At 35.7% G+C, this 19,620-nt stretch overlaps 1 protein-coding gene and 1 long non-coding RNA gene across 4 annotated transcripts in view; one reads left to right on the top strand and one right to left on the bottom strand.

Annotated features, from left to right (window-relative positions):
• The window catches only part of LOC143222853 (inactive tyrosine-protein kinase 7-like), a 98,168-nt gene that overhangs the window by 63,279 nt on the left and 15,269 nt on the right, over positions 1 to 19,620 (bottom strand). The window lies entirely within an intron of this gene.
• The window catches only part of LOC143222855 (uncharacterized), a 49,533-nt gene continuing 35,214 nt past the window's right edge, over positions 5,302 to 19,620 (top strand). The window contains exon 1 of the long non-coding RNA XR_013012540.1: positions 5,302 to 5,752. This is a non-coding gene — a long non-coding RNA (uncharacterized LOC143222855). The remainder of the gene's footprint in view (positions 5,753 to 19,620) is intronic.

Raw genomic sequence — 19,620 nt, 5'->3', positions numbered from 1 at the left:
TAAGGTTCAAAACGGTATTTCCTGAACAAAGCTTGCGTAATAACTGTGAACAACCATATCTTTCTCAGAATGACTGAGTTTGTTCTCCAGAACAATTTAAGCTTGCCTTACTCACATAGTGTGCCGTTAATGTATTTATTTCAAAACGAAGCACTCTTCCACAACGATTATAAATGCATCTGATGAAATCAGATACAGAAATTATTGATTAAACTTTAAACAAAACACGATGGTATTGGTCAGTCCTGAAAACCAATATGTACATATAATTATATAAGATCCATAAAATGCAAAACTCCTTCAGTGGCTTGTCTTTGAAATACTTTCTCATGTTTAGATCCGGTCAGATGTTAATATCCACATTCTAGGACTAAATTATAGTGAGCAAATCTATTAACAGCCTTTTGGCTAATTGCTAGGATCACCATTATATAACAAAATTCTTGGGAGGATTGTCATCATCATGCTATGGATATATGTAAGAAGTGTCATCATAATGTCATGAATAACTTTTGTAGAAATAACATATTTAGCCTTCATTTTTTCTCCTGATATTTTTGTGTTCCAGAATAGACAATGAACCACCTAATGATTACGTCAGAGGTTGCACAAACTTTTGTTATAGCTATCACAATACCGGTATAACTGGCTAAGTACTTACATTTTGTAAATCACCTCTCAAAAATGAAATATATATATACAGTCACGTGAAAAAGTTAGGACACCCTATGAAAGCCTGTGTATTTTTTTAACATTTTTAAGCATATAAATATTTAATCTCAATTTCAACAATACTGAGAGATTATAGGAATATAACTAAACAATTAAAACTGAAGAAAAAACTTATCATGATCTTCTGTAAATGTAGTTCTACAAAAATGCATATTCTAACTGAGGAAAAAGTTAAAACACCCTACCCCCTAGTAGCTAGTGTTACCCACTTTGGCTGAAATAACTGCAGGGAGAAGCTTCTTGTAGCCACCTACCAGTCTCTGACATCGGTCTGAAGAAGGTTTTCCCCACTGCTCAATGCAGAATTCTTTCAGCTGTGAGATGTTTGAGGGGTTTCTTGCAAGTACAGCCCGTTTCAAGTCACCCCTCAGCATCTCAATGAGATTAAGATCTGGGCTTTGACTGGGCCATTCCAGGACTCTCCATTTCTTAGTTTTCAGACAGTCCTTGGTGGATTTACTGGTATGTTTTGGGTCATTGTCGTGTTGCATGGTTCAGTTCCGCTTCAGCTTTAATTTTCTTACAGATGGTCTCACATGATCCTCAAGCACCCTCTAATACACAGTAGAATTCATGGTGGATTCTATAATTGTGAGCTGTCCAGGTCCTGCTGCAGCAAAGCAGCCCCAAACCATGACACTTCCACCTCCATGCTTTACAGTTGGTATGAGGTTCATTTCCTGGAATGCTGTATTTGGTTTACGCCAAACATGTCTTCTGTTCTGGTGTCCAAATAATTCAATTTTGGACTAATCTATCCAAAGAACATTATTCCAGAGGTTCTGGACTTTGTCTACATTCTCTCTGGCAAACTTCAGTGTGGCCTTGATGTTTCTCTTAGAGAACAAAGGTTTCCTCCTTGCACACCTCCCAAGCAAGTTAAACTTGTACAGTCTCTTCCTGATTGTAGAGGCATCATGCACTTTCACATCAACAGTAGCCAGAGCCTGCTGTAGGTCCCGTGATGACATGTTAGGGTGTTTGGAGACCTCTTTTAGCATCTTGCGGTCTGCTCTCGGGGTGAACTTGCTTGGACGACCAAATCTGGGTATGTTGGCAGTTGTTTTGAAAGCTCTCCACTTGTTGACTATTTCCGGACAGTGGAATGGCTGATTTCAGAATCTTTTGGGATCTTTTAAATCCCTTACCAGACTCATAAGCTGCTACAATTTTCTTTCTGAAGGCCTCAGACAGCTCTTCTGCTCTCACCATGGTGCTCACTCTCACTTCAACAGTCAGGAGCACACCAAACTAAATGCCTGTGGTTTAAATAGGGCAAGCCTCATTAAAAATGCTGAGTAACGACCTTCTAATCATGTGTACCTGGTGTGATACACCTGTGTGTGAGTTGAGCCATTTTAAGTGGGAATAAATGTGGAGGTGTCCTAACTTTTCCTCAGTTAGAATATGCATTTTTGTAGAATTACATTTAGAGAAGATCTTGAAAAGTCTTTTCTTCAGTTTTAATTGTTTAGTTATATTCCTGTAATCTCCCAGTATTGTTAAAATTGAAATTAAATATCTATATATCCAAAAAATGTTGCAAAAATACACAGGCTGTCATAGGGTGTCCTAACTTTTTCACATGACTGTATATATATATATAATAATAAAAAGCTGGATACCCGATCTGCTATATCTCTATATCACATTAATTCTGGTTGGGAACTGTAGTGAAGTACGTAACCATGAAAAGAAAATAAGAAGACGTTACTATAAATACATTAATTGATTATGTCCAAAACACAAGTTTTCTTCTCCCAACTACCCCTACTTATTCTCCTTCCTCCAACTAAAATTATGCAGCTACTACATTATATACATTACTTCATCAGAAAGTTCCTTTACTTTTTGGTCAGTGAGGTCAGATTTTCTTATTCTGCCTACTACGTTTTACGATTATTAATCTGCCTTTTTCAGTTTTAGAAGAGTTTAATTTTGTAGCTTCGTGAGCATTTTATTTTACTGGAAAACTTATAAAAGAATGATCCGCGGTCCTTCCATAATCTTACCCATAGAAGATTCGTTATTGACATACTATTACTAAAAAATGCGTTTCATTCTTTCATAATTTCCCTTACAGAAGATTTTTTATTGACATACTGTTGCGAAAAGAATAAACCTCGTTTATCCACAGTCATTCTTATAGAAGCATCTTTACTATAACTACGAAATCAAATCCTCCTTCCATCTTCCTATGGTCTATACCGTTATACTTCAAAAGCTGTCAAAGTAAAAGGTCGAATTTAAGGTGCAGATAACAATCAAAGCCCCAGAAAGCAAGTGATCTAATTATAAAAGGAATAAACTCTACACCTATTTACCTTTCTTTCGACAGACATGATTTAATATTTAGAGACATCGAGTACTTCAGAAGAAAATTTTTTTTACATGTTTTACACGATTAACTCTGTATGTTTATGCATGTGTACCTATCTATAACAAAAACTGTATTTCATTACATGCTCTCGAATAGTGCTACATTAATAAATAGTATTAAATGGTATTTTGTTTTTCTTGCCCAAGGTGACTGCGTATGTTAATTTTAAAACGTGTAACTAATGAATATCCATCAGACGAAGAAGAGTTTAGTTAGTCAACACGACAATATTTTTCAGTTTACGTAACCCTTGTAGCAATTTTCAAGCCGATTAACTGATCACACATTAACTTATGTAATCTGTAAAGTAATGGTCCTTAAGGGCTGAAGAACATTTATGGCCGCATACTAACCGTTAAATCATGCATCAAATTATGATTGTTAGTTTTTGTTGTTTTTCAGACGCGACATATCGGTTTACAGAATGGCTCTCAGTTTTCAGCTACGGCATAGCGGCTCATAGAATGAGTGAGTTTTCCAAGCAAAAGTATTTAGCTCAAAGCTCCGTCATCTCTTAACCGATTTATTATCTGTTTGTTTTGAATTTCGCGCAAAGCTATCAAGGGCTATCTGCGCTAGCCGTCCCTAATTTAGGAGTGTAAGACTAGAGGGAAGGCAGCTAGTCATCAGCACACATCGCCGAATCGTGGGCTACTCTTTAACCAACGATAGAGGGATTGACTGTAACATTATTACGCCCCCACGGCTGAAAGAGCGAGCACGTTTGGTGCGACGGGTATTCGAATCTGCGATTCTCAGATTACGAATCGAGTGCTTTAACCAACTGGCCACGGCAGGCCTCGAGCGAGAACCTTACATATTAATTTACTCTAACCTTGTCTAAAAGAATTTCAATTTCAGGATGGGTTGGTAGAGATTCTGGTGAGCAATAAAATGAAATCGGATGCTCGCACTCTCCATGCTTAGTACTGCTGTTGCATAAATATATATCTAATTAAAATGGGGAAAAACTCATAGATTAATTTACTTTCATACTACCTAAAATAATTTAAAGTATACCTATTATTGAGGATTCCCTCTTGTTTTTCAAGTACAAACTTTCAGTTCATAGCTCCACCTCTTCCCTGATTTGAAATCTAATTACAGCCGCGGTTATTGAGGATTCTCTCTTGTATTAATTTTTGTTATTGATTTCTACTCTCTATGAATTAGTACCCTTTCTTTACTTTATTACTTACCCATACAACATAGCCATAAATATTACTGCCATTGAAGCATCATAGAGCATGACGTGTAGTAACACAGGTAAAGTGACATGAAGACATGTGGAGCAAATGCTCGAGGGTGCTCTTACTATTGATATTTGAAACTTTGAACATTGTGATTGAAAGTAAAAGACTGCAAATAAAACGGTAAAGGATCAAACTGGAAGAATAGCAGCTAATGTTTTGTTCCAGGACTCGTTGATAGATACTGACACTACGTATATATAAGACAAAATGAAAGTCAGATGATATACAGTTCTGAAGAATTTACTACTGAGGATTAGAGCTGAATTTTTACCTTCAATACAGATTAGAAAGCACTGTAGCCCTCACCACCATTATTTTACTACCATCGAAGTTTATACTCGACTGGAAAGCGCCATACTTATTTTCAATTTCGAAGATTTACACAGTATGTATAACCCTGTTTCTAATTTTTTGTTTCTATTTTTCTAATCCAAAGTGTGCGCATACCTATATTTTAGTCGACAATTTACACCGAAGTCATTGATTCGTAATGTACATTTCAGACAGGAAACTGCTTTATGTAATCATAATTTTCATTTGATAATAATAAGAAACGATAAAGTACAACGATATTTAGGCAATAAGCTAGCTGTATTGAAGTTTAAAAAACGGATTTGTAAAATTGAAATTTACACACAGGGAACCATTTTATTTCGTTTCTTCCTCTGTAAACGTAAAATAAAAATTCTGAACCAGTAGCAACCATTATTACCTTACATTCTACTGAATCATTTGTTAGTGATTGTTCACAGGAAACAAGTAGTTTGTCTCTTCGTGATGGCGACGTAAAGTCTTTACCGATTAACTTCTATGATGACAATCTCTTTAACGCTGAGAACTGTAAAAAAAAGAAAAAACTTTCCTCACAAGCACACACGACTCAGGAAGATATGACAGAAAAACATCAAGGACTATAAAACGGTCCTAAAAGCCACGAGCCGATAGAACTTTCAGGTGCAATATGTGAGAAACTCGTGCCTTGCATTGAAAAGAATGAAAATGGTTAGGCACACTCGAGTGGGCACTTTGGTTGACCAAAGAGTGAATTAGAGCGTCGATGAGAGACTAGTCAGAATTCTTTGAAAAGAAATGATGAAACCATAATGGGTTTTCTTCGCCTTGAGTTTGTGAGACAACTGAAATCATTCTGTTAATGTCCTCGGGGATGGTTAGCTATTCCTTAGCAAAGTAGAGCAAGTTTATCATAATTTAATTGTAACATTAGTGGTGCAGGTACTTGTAGTGCGAGCTCGAAAAAACTTACATGAGAAAAACAGTTCAGATAATTACCGGACGAAAGGAAGCTCATGGAAAGTTTGGTGTTCAAAAGTGTACAAAGAAACATTTACGTGAAAAATAAGATTGGTGATTTCGACTTCAATAAAAAGTGAGTATGTTCATGTGTAACAGTGATATAATACAACACTGTTTTCTTAGCCGAATTAACGTGTAATACTTATACAGCATGAAACTGTTGAACCATGCAAATCGACATTAAGAAAGAGCTTGCCATTATACTCAGTTTGATTTGTATCTGTTTTGAAAAATTCCGATTCACAAGGAAAACTTGTTTTTTTTTAGCTTGCGCAAGGCTACACGAGAGCTACCTGCGTTAGCCGTCCCTAATTTAGCAGTGTGCAACTAGAGGGAATACAAGTAATCATCACCACACACGACCATCTCTTGGGCTACTCTTTTAACAACGAACAGTGGGATTGGCCATTACATTATAACAGTCCAACTGGTGAAAGGGCGGGCATGTTTGTTGTGTCGGGTATTCGAACCCACGACCCCAAGATGTTGAGTCGAGCGCCATTATCACCTTTTTATTATTTATATTTCGAGATAGATAAACTAATACCGGTTATGTTTCCACTTTTGGTGTTTACATGTTATCTAATTTTCTTCCTAAAAATATTGAACCAAGAAACAAATTTATATGTGTATGTTTTCTTATAGCAAAGCCACATAGGGCTATCTGTTATGCCCACCGAGGGGATCGATCCCATGATTTTAGTGTTGTAAATCCGAAGACTTGCTGCTGTCACAGCGGAAAACACCGACTCTGCACTTACTGTTTCGTAACTTTTTTCATCAATATAGCATTAAAATATCAATACATTAAAGTAATGGTTCACAATCATCGGCCTGTATAACAACGCCACAAGATGTCGCTTTCTCTAACAAATGATATTTTGTCATCGATAGAGTTGACACGAATGGTAATAAACAATCACGATATATTAAAAACATGCAAGTAGTAGATACAAGTGGACGTATCTTACACATAATAAGGGCCTGGCAATGCCAAGCGCGTAAGGCGTGCGACTCGTAATCCGAGGGTCGCGGGTTCGCGCCCGCGTCGCGCTAAACATGCTCGCCCTCCCAGCCGTGAGGGCATATAATGTGACGGTCAATCCCCCTATTCGTTGGTAAAAGAGTAGCCCAATATATTTCATTTTCACATTTGATAACATTCTCCCGCTGGTACAGCGATAAGTCTACGAATTTCAACGCTAAAATAAGGGGTTCGATTCCCCTCGGTGGACTCAGCAAATAGCCCGATGTGGCTTTGCTATAAGAAAGCACAGAAAAAAAACATTTGATAACTATGAGAGAAGGGAAAGAGGAATCAACATTTGTTATTACATGCGATCGTAACGAAAAGGTAATCCGAGGGTCGCAGGTTCGAATCCCAGTCACACCAAACATGCTCGCCCTTTCAGCCATGGGGGTGTTATAATATTACGGACAATACCACTATTCGTTGGTAAAAGAGTAGCCCAAGAGTTGGCGGTGGGTGGTGATGACTAGCTGCCTTCCCTCTAGCCTTACACTGCTAAATTAGGGACGGCTAGCACAGATAGCCCTCCAGTAGCTTTGTGCGAAATTAAAAAACAAACAAAAACAAAACAAACTTACACATAATAACTTGTAGATGGCGTCGCTTTTTTATAGTAATATGTTATATGCGTATAATTGCAGATTACGTATCTTTCGTATAGGTACAGTGTAAAAAATAGTAAAATTATGTACAATTAACTGTTATTTTCCAATGTAAAAAAAACATATTTTAAAGTACGGTTAAAACATTAACGCGAAAAGTACAAGAAAAGTGAATGTATTTTGTAATTTTACTGTTATTATCTGTAATTTTTACTGATAGTCTATAACCAGTTAGAATAGCCGTCATATACATATTTACAAAGTATAATTTGACGGCTATAAGACGGCATTATTTAAATTAATGGCAAATTACGATAATTAATCATTTATTTTTATGCACAGTTGGCGCCCCCGCTAGTACAGCGGTATGTCTCCGGATTTACAACGCTAAAATCAGGGGTTCGATTCCCCTCCGTGGGCTGAGCAGATAGCCTTTGTGGCTTTGCTAAAAGAAAACACACACATGCACAGTTGGATTTTTCCTTCTAAGGGTGAGCGCTCCAGCTGGTCGAAATATATATATATCTATATTTAAAAGGAGAACTTATTTTATGTTGATAGACCATTTAAAGTGTTTCTGTGTGGAACTATAAAGACAAGAACAACAAACCTTGAAATACGTAATAAAACTGTTGTTGTATGTGGATTAAATGGTTACGTCTAAAACATTTTTTACAGATTGACTGTTAAAAATGCTAGAAATACATGCATACAGTTTTATTTTATGTATATCAAATATTAATTAAAACGTGCTTATTTGTGGAATGACACCGAAAAACATTTATTTTATGAGGGATGTTCATCAATGTAGGAGTATTACCTCTAGAATAACAGTGATAAACGTTCAAAATACAGACTAAAACAGTTATTTTAGGGTAAATTTCAGTAAAATGTAACGACAAATTGCTGTGAATTTAAAAGACACTATGGATTAATATAAAGTTCCGAATTTATTTTTACGTAAAAGGTGTGACAACTCGGCTGAAGTCTTTCTACCACAAGTGAACCGTAAAACTTTTTACTGTGTATGTTATATACGTATATCTGTAAATGACATATCTGATGTACAACAGTTTATTATATATATATATATATACCTGTAGATTATGTATGCTACGTGTAACAGTGTTTGTACGTATGAAGTATCTTGTTTAAAAAATGGGAACATTTCTATAGTACAAGATTAGTTTTAAATTAACTGACTTTAGAACAAGTAATCCCTTCAGGGTTCTTATGATGAAGGTGTAAGGCCGGTATGAGCTTAGGCTGATAACAGTTAAATATAGTAATAACCTAATGAAAGAGAAAAATGCTGCAAAACATAGTTTACATGAGATTAATGAATATTGTGTGACCAGTCAGTTGAATTCTCAAGAAAGATTAGAAAAACAATATATTTCATTTTCACATTTGATAACATTCTCCCGCTGGTACAGCGATAAGTCTACGAATTTCAACGCTAAAATGAGGGGTTCGATTCCCCTCGGTGGACTCATCAAATAGCCCGATGTGGCTTTGCTATAAGAAAGCACAGAAAAAAAAACATTTGATAACTATGAGAGAAGGGAAAGAGGAATCAACATTTGTTATTACATGCGATCTTAACGAAAAGGTAATCCGAGGGTCGCAGGTTCGAATCCCGTTCACACCAAACATGCTCGCCCTTTCAGCCATGGGGTTGCTATAATATGACGGACAATCCTACTATTCGTTGGTAAAAGAGTAGTCCAAGAGTTGACGGTGGGTGGTAATAACTAACTACCTTCCCTCTAGTCTTACACTGCTAAATTAGGGACGACTAGCGCAGATAGCCCTCGAGCAGCTTTGCGCGAAATTCAAAAGAAACAAACAAACGTAACGGAAAAGTATAAAAAAAATACAAGTATACGCATAAATGATAAATGAAACAAGATATGATAACTACATTACTTGTTACTGTTTAAAAGATGCTGGAATAAAAACTAAACAATGAAAAAGGTATAACAACTATCCAAAAATGTAATAGAGACTCTTCTTTTGTAACTGGTAAATAAATATTTGATGATATAGTGAGACATCCATCCACATTTTTAAAAGTTTTCATCACCGTTTCATCAGTATAAAAGCTTCATGTCCGTATATTTCATTTTCACGACCATAAACTATTGACTGTCTATTTTTTTATATTTGTCAAATGACGCTTTCAAGACAAACTATTTCGGTGTATGTTTTTTGTTTGTGTGTGTGATAACACGGTCTCTCTTTCTATCTTAAGCACGCTTTCTCTCTCTCTTTCTCTTTCGTTATTCCCATTGAAAACCCTATTTTTTGGCTGAGAATATGAGATGAGATCGTCTTTGTGTGTCCTTTTCAGAAATCTTTGTTTATATTTTTTGTTTCTTCGAAAATCCTTTTCTCGCTCTTATCACATACATCTGTGTGTGTGTTCTACTCGACTTTTCTCTCATTATCATCCTTTCATGAAGAAAATATTAAATTACAGTACCACACACTCCAAGCATTACGAGCTTGAAGGTATATATTTAATTACATTCTCAACAAAGCTCTCTTTGCTGCTCGGTTCTTATTTGTCTTTCCGAAGTTCTGGCACAGAAAACAACAGAAAATCGAACGACCGAGATAATAAAGAGACCATTATTAGGCAAGACTGTTCTGAAATAGTCCAGTCGAGTATGTGAAACTGACACTATTGGGCACCTTTTCGTGAAGCCTGATGAGATACAAGCCTAATTTAACTTATCACATGACGTAGGGCACAATAAAATCTAGTGAAAGAAAGTATTCACTAGCCTTGGTTATGTCATTTTCTTTCCTTTTTATATTTTTTTTAGTGGTACGTGAATCGTGTGTAGGAGAAATTGTAATCCAAGCCAGGTTCTTGAAATCGTATCGTGGTACTTGAAAAGTAAAATGTACAGTGTCTGAATGTTAAAGAATGGACCTTTATTGGCAACAATCAGGCCATTTGTAAGAAAATTAAACCATATAAGTACTTGTAAAGCTAAGAGGCATCAATACTGGGAACCCATTTTCTAAAGCAAGTACGTATTAACCTATTCACAGTCAGGCCTTTCTCTACAGCCTTACACTCTTACATTGGGGAATCTGTGCTAACGAAACAAAGTACAAAATAAGTCTTTCACTGATGCTGGGCCAGTGATAAAGAGATTTTATTCCGCCATGAAACCAATAACTACTCATATGAAAAATGTATTTAAAAGCACTACCTGCTGCTTCAGAATCTGTGGATTTTATCATTTTTAAAAACAGTATATGTTATACTTTAGATTAATTAAGACTTATACCCTCATTTTAGACAAAATTACACTGAAAATGTTGTGCTGTTATAAACTATTCATATTGTTATAACACTTTAGCTTTAAAAGTTAAACATTAAAGTTCCGTATTGACTGATTTTTACTGATTATCTGGAATTAAGCAAGAAGTTACACAACGGGCTAACTATACTCTGCCCACCACGTGTATTGAAACCTGGTTTATAGCAATGTTAGGCCACAGACATACCGCTGTGCCACTGGAGGGCAAAGTTGCTTATACCAACCATTACCTTACTGTTCGGTGTGATGGTATATACACTTTGTGATATCTAGTTCATCACGACTATAGGAAAAATAATTTACCGAGACAGTTTGCTGACACAATATTCCGCGACTATCACTCGAGTTATTTTAAACCACGACATATGTATTGCTTACTCAGTGATAAACATGTCTATTTTAACAAGTTTAATAATTTTAATTTGTGTATTTGACATGGAAGGTTTCAGTCTTCTGCAGCACTTAAAGAAGGCAAACCAAACCGCATAGTTTGTTTATTTGTTTTGACAAATTGTTTTGAAAGCTATCTCTGCTAGCCGTTCTCAATTTTGAAATAACTGAGTAGAAAGAAGGTAGCTATTCAAAACCACATACAGTCAACTCTTGGCTACTCTCGTTAGTTCAAACAATGGGAGATGTCTTTCTCACTTATTATGCATTCAAGGCCCTAAAGTGAGGAATGCAAATTTTTCTCAGTTAACGTCAGATCCACAGTACTGCACAAGGACCACTGGGGCTAGTTCTGCCGAACAGGACGGTATCAACTCGCTTAGTTAAAATAAAGTTTAATAACCCCACGGTGATCATAGGAAAAATAAAGGCATACTTTATTACACAACAATTACACCAGATTTATGGTAATATGTAACGTTAACATTGCGTCTCAAATTCATAATTATACCACTAATCGTTTGTCACTACAGCGATAATATCTATGACTTTAAATTTTGACCTTTTATTCCCCAAGTTCTCTAGTTTTCTAAAAATTTTATAGAAAATCCACGTGCCAAGTGGTAGTGTGTTCTTATCTTTGTTAATCTCTAGTTTTCACGCCGACATTCGTTACGAACGTTTTACTTCATGGATACCAAGCACGCTATAGAGTTGAGCCAGTCAACTGGTTAAGTGAGCTTCCAGTGAAACAATAAACCATCAACAAATTAGAGGGTGGTTAAGGCACTCGACTTGTAAACGGAGGGTCGTGGGTTCGAATCCCCGTCACACCAAACATGTTCGACCTTTCAGCCATGGGGGCGTTATAATGTTACGGTCAATCCCACTATTCGTTGGTAAAAGAGTAGCCTAAGAGTTGACGGTGGGTGGTGATGACCAGCTGCTTTCCTTCTAGTCTTACACTGCTAAATTAGGGACGGTTAGCGCAGATACCCCTCCTGTAACTTTGCACGAAATTCAAAGCAAACCAAACCATACATAGCATTACCCATCAAGTTGTGAAACTAGAGGTTTAAAGAAATGGTTGGTTGGAGTTTAATGGCAGAAAGTAACGCAGCTGTCTGCGTCAAACAACTGCTAAAAAGACAAAACAGTAAAACTTTATAAAAAATGAAAATAAAATAACCTAAAAACTAAAGAAACAAGTAAAAATGAAATAAAATGAAAAAGACCAATAGTCGGCAAAAATTTAAAAACACAATCAAGTTGTACAGCGTCACCATCATCAATAACACCATTCAACGTCAGGACTAAATCCTTAGAAAATTGTTTGTTTTTTGAAATTCGCACACAGCTACTCGAGGGCTATCTGTGCTAGCCGTCCCTAATTTAGCAGTGTAAGACTAGAGGGAAGACAGCTAACCATCACCACCCACCGCCAACACCACCCGCGACCCTCAGATTACGAGTCGCACGCCTTAACACGCTTGACCATGCCGGGCCCCCTTAGAAAATACATGCCTAATTGTATTACCCCTCACATTCGTAACGACAGCACAAAAGTAAAGAATGGACAATTGTGACTCGAGTGTGAAAAAGACCACACGTTGAGGGATCAAACTCTAAAGATAACAATATATAAAAAAACTGAGACGTCTCGAACGAGCGACCGATATTTATCTGAAACGATCCCCATATAATTCTATTTCCATTAAGAAGATTTTAATTATTTCTCTGAATTTTCAGATTTTATCACGCTGCAGCTGCGTATGTTTGTTATTCGAGCTTGAGAAGTTGAAAAGAGTTCGTAAATATATCAACGGGAGATAAAATAATGATAACCGCACACGTGAAACTTGAGATACGCAAACTGACGTCAGACCATGCTCGGAGAATAACAAAAACAATTATGACAGCAACGCTGTAGAGTATGCACTTTCTACATCTGTTATATCGACAATTAATAAATATCAACTGTGTCTAAGAGTAAACTTTGACATCCTGCTGAAGCTTGATCTAATACACATTGTTCTAATATACGTTTTAATGTTGTAATTTAGATGTTAGATAGAGGGCGAATCATGTTAAGGTAATGTTAGTCCTAGAATATTTGGGAATACTAATGAGCGAGATACTTTGTGAAATATTTAGAACAAGGATTAGATTATAAATAGAGTTGAGCCAGTCAACTGGCTAAGTAAGCTTGCAGTGAAACAATATATCATCAATATATTAGAGGGTTGTGTTGTAGTGAATCAGTCAGTGCGTTTACATTGTTGAATCTGTTCTAGCTATCGCGTTTATTGAGTAACTTTGTACAAGTTGATTTTTACCACATTGTAGCGCAAATGGTAAGACTGTAAACGTAAGCTTACAACAATCTTGTAAAGAAACGTTAACGATGAAATAAAGCTCCTTTGTTGTTAATACTGTTATTGTTGAATTTTATTTCAAATTATGTAAGAGAATACGCCAAAAAAGGTACTGTTATAAATATTTATATCGTCCATCTTGGATATAGACCAAACACGAATATAACAATGTGTAATGTAGGAAGAAAGACGTCTATACATTGAAATACACGAAACTTTTGTCGTATGATCCTCTTAATACGGCAAGTCTTCATCAAATATAACAGAAGTTTATAAATATATCAGAAACACAGAGCTAAGTCCATCTCTTTTAACATGTTCTGAAAGTTTTCTTTACCGTACTGCAGTTTTCAGTAAAAAAAATAATTTGTACCATGAATTGTATCATGACTTATTTTTTTTTATTGTGACCAGTTTTATTTTGACATTCGCCTGCATTCTTTTGTTTATGCCTCCGGTGGCTTAGCGGTAAATCTGTGGGATTATAACGCTAAAAATCTGTTTCCGATAGCTGTGTTGGACAGCGTATAGATATTCCATTGTGTATATTTGTATTTTACAACAAATAAATCAATAATTTATTCACTACAATTAATTGCTTTTTACCTTTCATGTGAGTTCTTCACATTATATAGCCCAACAAGATCAGATGTAATAAATAAACTTAGTATTCCGAAAATTGTTTAATTTCAAAGTGTAAGTTCAAGAAAAGTCCAGTTCCATCCACTAATTCATGAACGTGTGTTATCAAGTTATACTAGTTACGGAGAATTCCACTTCTTATCAGTAATCCTATATAATATGAAGAATTGAATAATGGCTAACGAAAATATTTCTTCACTTCATCTATCCAGTGTAAAGGTTTCTCTCGTACTGACTACAAAGCACATTCATACCAACAATATGTTGGATACGTTTCACTGTGACATAGATCCAGCTTATCTATCTTTGGTTGTGTTCAAGGTTACTGATGAGAAGTGGAATTCTCCAAAACTAGTATAACCTTTATTTATTTTAATATATTTTAAAAGTATATTACAAAACTTATAAGATAGTAAAAGGATTTATATGTTTTTAGTTTCTACGAATTTATCTTTATTTTTCGACTCACACTATTTGATTATTCACTCAATACATGTTTTAAATGAATTATCTTAAGGGTAGAGAGTTAGAATAAAAAAAATATGATAAATGTGTGGCTCTGTGATGTTTTTTTTAGTTTCATAAAAAAATTGATTAATTAATTGTGTTATAAGAATTTTCAGGCGGTTTCTACCATTTTCCACCCATTGTTTGTCAACATAATTTATATATAAATAATGTTATATAAAGACAAGCTTTGAGATTCTAACCACTTGAGGCCTAAGTAAAGACGACACACCAGTTTTTGTTTCTTCGTTTACAAAGACCAGTGTTAAAGTGCTAACCAGTTGAGGTCTACTGTTAAGGAATACAACACTGGTGTTCGTGGCTATATCCTATATACATCATCACCTATAAACAATCAACTTACATTTCTTCCTTTGCTACTCGTTCCCTAGTTGAGATAAGATCATTTGTTTTCTCATCAAACTAAAGTGTCCTTCTCAGCAATTTAAGAACAATTTTCAAAGAAGTCTTTCAACTATGACGAATGTGGGCGTTCCGTCATGAAGGCCCAGAGTGTCTAGAGTATACGTGCCGGAAACAGCGGCAAAAAGCCATTCTCCACCACATTTTAAACAGAGAATATTGTCCCAGCTACTTTTAATAACCTCAACTGTAGTAATGTATAATAATTAGAACTGACGGTTCTAATATGGAACGGAACTATAATTTTATTTACTGTATATTATTTGTTGAATATTTATTATTGTTGTTGTTTATTGTCCTTGAAGCATAAAGCTACACAAAGGGCTCTCTGTGCTCTGCCCAACACAGGCATCGGAACCCGGTTTCTAGAGTCAGTAGACATGCCACTGTGCTACTGGGGGCTATTAGATGAATTTAAATTATCTAAAACCAGCGTCAAGGGAAGGGAAACACCACATCAGTAATAACAGGTGTTTATATTCTCGTGATAGAATAAAGTAAAAGTTTTAATTAATGTCTCCCCGATGGAACAGAGATAAGTTTACAGACTTACAACACTAAAATCCTGAATTCGATTCCCCGCGGTTGACATAACAGGTACCTTAACGAGACTTTGATTTAGAAAAAACAAACTTATTTATTACAATAAATATTATCAATTTTATTTAACTTATAACCTTTCTGTGCATCATACATGCGGTATTGAACCAAATAAAACATAATTAAAGCACCCATTCTCAAATATGACTGCCCTTTCTGTGTCCAAGAGTGTGTTACTTTGTTGTTGTTGTTTTAAACTAATATTTATTAGCTACTCAACAACCAAATTTTACATCAGTTTCTCATGTAAAAAATGTATATAATTTAGAAATTCTATATAATAGCAAACCTTCTAGGCAACCAGGCTAAAAAGAAAACGACTCGCACATTAATTAAAAAAGACAAATAAAATCAGGGTATATAGGACAAATTAGCAAGGGTAAAATGTATTTTATCACGTGTTTGTATTTTCAACCTATACAACACTAAAAACAACCAGGTTAGAGATTCGAAACTTCAGAGGAATAGGAGTAAGCAGCACCCACCATCTATGAGTTCACACCGAATAGGCAGCTTAACTGTCACTTTCATAAAACTGAAAGTGCAGCGTGTTTTCAGTAATATGTAGTCATATAACCTACGTATCAAGAGTATCGAAACTCAATGTTTAATATTTTAAGTCTGAAGACATACGATCAGCCATGCGAGGAGGGCATAAAAAACGTAGATGCAAGGAAAGCAAATAACAATAATAAAAAAGGGTTAGACTATCTGAAGTTGACATTACAGTCTCTATAATTGCCACATACAGGAACGATATAATGAAACCTAAGATACTTAGGTCAAGGAATAGCATTACAAAAACTAAAATTTAACCTCCAAACTACACAACTATTAAAGAAAGTAGTAGACATCCTACGTCATTGCTGATTAACATGTTATTGAAGTGGAACCTCAACTGTATGAATGAACTTAAATATGCGCGTATTATTTTTGTTGTCTTGGCATAAGTTGAGCATGGTGTAACTGAAATAAGTATTCTTAAAAAAATATTACACTAATTATTGACAGTTGCCTAAAAACATCCCTAATATTGCATAAAAGTATACTTTCTGTTTGAGTAATGTTATAAAATATTTACTATTAAATAAAAAAAACATAATAATAATATCACTATGTAACAAATTTTTTACTTTTTCTTGTTCCTGGGCAGAAAGTGTTTTTTCTCAATTGCTTATTCCTAAAGTAAATGTAAAAGACCTATTTTTCTCTTCAAACTTTGCTTTTGTGACCTAAGTAATAAAAGTTTCAAATTTACCCATTTTCCAGAATATTCCAGGTAGATTCAGTGCTGAGTAGCTGATAGAGAAATTGTTCGAACTTACAAGAAATTTCAAGAATTTTCTAAAATGTTGTAGAACTTACGAGAATTTTCTAGAACTTTCCATAGTAATATATATACAGGGGCTCACCACTCACCATTTCAGTTTATTTCTAACTGCCTAAGTGAACACACAGACCTATCTGATTCTATGAGAGATGGCATCAAGAAGCTGCAAGCATTCTCCAGGCGCTTTGTGCTATGTATGTGGTCAATTTATCAAGACAAGAGCGAAAACGTACCATGTGACAGCTTCTGCTAAAATGTGTGAAGCCTACAAGGCATATTTTAGCATGCCTGCTTTTGCTACAATGTATCTGGTCTGTGCGAGGCAATTGGAATTGCCTATAACCCGAGCGAGTAACGCCTCTTCATTAATAGCTCATGCAGAAGCCTCAAAGCTGTGCTGTTCCATAATGGGAATAAGTATCCGTCTCTTCTCCTGGCTCTTTCGGTGCACCTCAAAGAAGAATACAACAGCGTCAAGACCTTGCTAGAAGCCTTGAAGTATAATGAGTATGGCTGGGAGGTTATCGGAAACTTCAAAATGGTGGCATTCCTGATGGGTCTCCAAGGAGACTTTACCAAGTTTCCCTGTTATCTTTACCTTTGTGACAGCAGGGACACCGCAGCGCACTACAACAGGAAGCACTGGCCACAACGGACCGAGTTCTCTGTGGGGAGCCACAATGTCAAGTGTGAGCCACTAGTGGACCTCCAGAAGGTGCTGTTCTTACCATTGCACATAAAATTGGGTCTTATGAAACAATTTGTTACATCTCTTGATAAGGAGTCTGCAGCCTTCAAGTACTTTCGAGACTTCTTCCCTATGCTGTCTGAAGCAAAGGTCAAAGCTTGTGTCTTCGTTGGGCCACAAATATAGAAGATCCTGGAGAACACAGAATTGCCCAAGAAGCTCAGTAGGAAGGAAAAAAAGCTTGGAGCAGCTTTGTCGCAGTGGTTCGGGGCTTCTTTGGCAATCACAAGGCCGAAAATTACGTGGAACTGGTTGAGTGTGTTTCTTTTAGCAAAGCCACATTTGTTTATCTGCTGAGACCACCGAGGGGAATCGAACCCCTGATTTTAGCGTCATAAATCCGTAGACTTACCGCTGTTCTAGCAGGGGCGAACTAGTTGAGGCTCTGGTAAAGAACTACGGCAATATGGACTGCAAGATGTCCCTGAAAGTCCATATCCTTGACGCTCATCTTGATAAATTCAAGGAGAACATAGGAGAATACTCAGAGGAGCAAGGCGAGCGCTTACACTAAGATATATTGTACTTTGAACGCCGCTACCAAGGAGCGTATAACGTAAACATGATGGGAGACTATATTTGGGGGCTGATACGTGAAAGTGATTTTCATTACAGTCGCAAATCACGAAAAACTACTCACTTCTAAGCAATTGTGTTCATTTTTGTATAACTTTAGTATAAATACATGTAAATCTTGATTCATATGTTGTTTTATTCAGACCTTACGTAAATAAAAATGTGCAAATTTGCCCGTTTTTACATAGTAAATAGGTTAATTTCTAAATTTCATTATTCAGGTCACAAAAGCAAAGTTTGAAGGGAATAATGATCATTTTCTGTACTTTCACAACATAAGCAATTAAGAAATAACACATACTATCCAGGAACAAAATTTGTGTTTTATAGTGTAATTAATATAAAAATTCGTCGAAAATGACAGGAAATTATTATTGAATAACGAACGAAAATAATAACATTTAACTAAAACCAATTTGTCTGTATCTCCAAAATACACCAACTGTTCACTTATTTCACCAGTTTCGAAATAATTCTTTAATCGTCGCATTTTTAGTAAAATTTACGCAGAAAAATGTATTGTTGTCGTGAATAAAGTACACGAACACTCTGAAAGAGGCTTAAATAGTAAGCACTCTTAAGTCTTTTCATTGTATTTTAGGTCAGAAAGTAGAAAACACAGTGCAGACATTCCGACAAGTTTTCGACTCTTTCGACTGCACAATGAACAGAAGTTATTTGGTTGTAAAAATTTTTCATATTTCTTTATGTTTTAAGGTCAAGTAGATAATATATGCGTTAAAATATCAAAATAATATTTCTAATCAACATTCATTAATGTTAACATTTTTTAAACACCGATACAAGTTTTCAACTCTTTCGACTGCAGAATGGATAGAAGTTATTTGGTTGTAAAATTTGTTTATATTTCTTTATGTTTTAAGGTCAAGTAGATTATATATGTGTTAAAACACCAAAATAATGTTTTTAATTAACACTTTTTAAACACCGATACAAGTTTTAAATTCTTTCGACTGTACAATGAATAGAAGTTATTTGGCAGCAATAAACGTTTATTTTTCATTGTGTTTGAAAGACAAATAGGAAATATACGTGTGTATATATATAATATATATATATATATATTAAATACTGTTTGTTTGTTTTTTGAATTTCGCACAAAGCTACTCGAAAGCTATCTGCGCCAGCCGTCCCTAATTTAGCAGTGTAAGACTAGAGGAAAGGCACCTAGTCATCACCACCCACTGCCGACTCTTGGGCTACTCTTTTACCAACGAATAATAGGATTGACCGTCACATTATAACGCCCCCATGGCTGAAAGGGCGAGCATGTTTGGCGCGACCGGGATGCGAACCCGCGACCCTCAGATTACGAGTCGCACGCCTTAACACGCTTGGCCATGCCGGGCCGGTACTTAA

The sequence above is a fragment of the Tachypleus tridentatus genome, chromosome 8 (genome assembly GCF_004210375.1).
Source record: "Tachypleus tridentatus isolate NWPU-2018 chromosome 8, ASM421037v1, whole genome shotgun sequence".
Lineage (NCBI taxonomy): Eukaryota > Metazoa > Arthropoda > Merostomata > Xiphosura > Limulidae > Tachypleus > Tachypleus tridentatus.
This window is presented reverse-complemented; position numbering and strand designations above follow the sequence as displayed.